Source organism: Sapajus apella, unplaced genomic scaffold (assembly GCF_009761245.1).
Source record: "Sapajus apella isolate SASKATOON/1434 unplaced genomic scaffold, GSC_monkey_1.0 scaffold9, whole genome shotgun sequence".
Classification (NCBI taxonomy): domain Eukaryota; kingdom Metazoa; phylum Chordata; class Mammalia; order Primates; family Cebidae; genus Sapajus; species Sapajus apella.
The window spans coordinates 28242501-28245083 of record NW_022436949.1 but is presented as its reverse complement, the minus strand read 5'-3'; the positions used below and the strand labels follow the sequence as shown (position 1 = coordinate 28245083).

Sequence of the window (2583 nt, the reverse complement as noted above, 5' to 3'; positions counted from 1 at the left end):
CAACCAATTTGAAAGTCATGGATTTACAGGAAGGTCTTGACAAACTTACTCTAGGGCAGGTTAGGTATATTTGACAAGGATGTCTAGGCTGTGGTAGAGATTCAGCAGTCAGTCCTGACCAGATCTTAGAGGGTTCTTATGAGACACCACAAAAATCAGAAGGAATAAAACCCTCTTAAAATAATTATTTGGAGAATAGCCCAACTTCCCCAATTATTTGGAGAACAGTGTATACTTCCACAGAAGCTAAAGGCACATAGACTGTTCTACATAAGAAACATTAGTTTTATGTTTCCACAAGACTTTAAATGGACACACAGCACAAGGTAAATTTGTGTGGTTTTTAAGATTAAAGTAATTTCTAAACTTAAGAAGCCAAAAACAAAGAAATAAAGCTGGACAAAGAGTATTCTTCAACTTTTCTTCATTGCACAGGGAAATCCCCTTAAATAACACATTGCCTTTGCCATGTGAAAAATCTCCATGTGAAAATCTGGTGTTTTAGTTCTCTAGACTTTTTTATAAGGGTTTTTTTCTGAGCTTCATCAAACCGATTAACCTTGAGATCCTTACCACTGTCAGATGTTTTTCTCTCTTGAGGCTTATTTTTGTCTTTATCAGCCTTACTCTTTAACTTTTTATGATGTATGTCCATAAGAGATTCTGATCTTTTTAATTCATTGTTTGAAGATACCTGCTCAGCTTGTCTCTTATCTCTTCCTGATAATGTATGTTCTTCAGCTTTCTTACTGGATGACTTCCTTAATTCTTGTGTTTCCTTAGCTTTCCTTTCGATATCAGCTGGAGTATCTGTCCAGATTGATGGATCTCAAGGTTTGTCATCAGTTCGTCTCTTAAAAGTCCTTGGCCCAAGACCAAAGTCTTTCATTTCCGGAGGAAGTTCAGTCATCCATGACTCTCTTACCATGGATTTAGAGGAATCATCATCTCCTTGGTCAGTTTTTCTTTCATTCTCTGGGATCTTTTTTCAAATTGTGTCTTTACATTATAGTTTACTGGTCCTTCTGTGGGCATTGGTCCAACAATGTCCTCATCTTCACTGCTGTCTGTTTCCTGTTGCCCTGGATCATCTCTGCTCGTTACTTTTCTGTGTAGATTTAATTAAACCAGGTGGCAATATAGGACTTATTATAGGCCTTGGAGGAGAATCATCCTGCTTTTAAAATCCAGGAGAAGGGCTGGTCCAAAAAACCCATCATCATCTTCATCCTTGTCATCATCCTGATTTTTCCTCCATTTTCTTTCAGTTGGACCAGTGTCATCTTCCTCACATTCTTCATTTCCTTTGTTGTACAAAGAACTACTGTCTTCATCGCTATCTGATGAATCTGAACTACTGCTTTTATAATTAGTAATTAGAGCTGGTCCTACAATGGGGCTTGGGTCCCACTCCTCATCCTCTGCTGTTCCTGAGACCTTGAAGCCAAGCAGCAGGGCCAGTCCAATCAGGTCTCTTGCCATCCAAGGTGGTGAGCACTGCTCACAGATATGAGTCTATCCATGCATGTCCTTCTTAATGGTTTATAATTAATATTATACATTAGTACAGTATAACACATACACAAATTATATTTAACATTACATATATTTAAAAGGTATTTGCTTGAATCAATTATTTGATTGGCACACTAACAATCACAGTCTTTAAAACAACAAACAATATCTTCATGTCATACAAAATTAACATCTCGTTCATGAGTCTTTGGGTCAGATGGAGAATTTGCTGATTTGAGCTAGACTTACACGTGCTCACTCTGTGGTCTGTGGTCACCTGAAGCTCAACTAGGTAGTTCTTCTGATTTTAGCTGGTTTCTCCCTTTGAATGTTGTCAGAAGATTTGGGCTTGAAAATCTGACTGATTAACTCATGTTTATGTGATTATGTCCTCCAGTAGACAAACATCAGTATGCTCCCTAGGTGAACGCAAAGGACCAAGACAGCACAATTGTATAAGACCTCTAAGTTTAGAAGCCTAAGTTTAGAATTGCCATACTATCACTTCCTTTTTACTTTATTGGTCAAAGTGAGCCATAGACCACTTATATGCCAGGACTGAGAAGACAAATTCTACGCCTTGAATGAAGGAGCCGCCAAGCTATAGTATAAAAAGCATGGAAACAGGAATGGTAAAGGAAAGAGGCAATTTTTATAATCAATTCATTGCAGTGTTCAAAGTGTTTGTTTTCTGAGATCATAGAAATTGATCTAAGATATGATTTGGAGACTGTCAGGTGGAGGTGATTACAGGGATGTTGTTATGCAGAGGAAAAAAATCACGTTTAGTTCTATAGTCATGAGAGCAATAAAGAGAAAATGGAGAATAAAATGCCTAGTTGCCAGAACAATAAAAAGGCTTTTAAGAAAAATTTAAAGAGCAAAGATAAAATCAGAGGGGAAATATCTGCAAAAATAATTTTAAAATATCACTAAGCTTAATACCTAAATTGTCAATACCAAGTATTAAGAAAAACTCAAAGCCAATGAGAAAATGAGTAGTACTTGCAATAAAATAATCACAATGAAAGAGAAAATAAAGAAATGACAAATTATCACATTATAATA

At 36.5% G+C, this 2583-nt stretch overlaps 1 pseudogene; it reads right to left on the bottom strand.

The window, feature by feature from the left end:
- Positions 1-246: 246 nt before the first annotated feature.
- Positions 247-1482, bottom strand: LOC116551141 (annotated as a pseudogene).
- Between the last annotated feature and the right edge of the window lie 1101 nt (positions 1483-2583).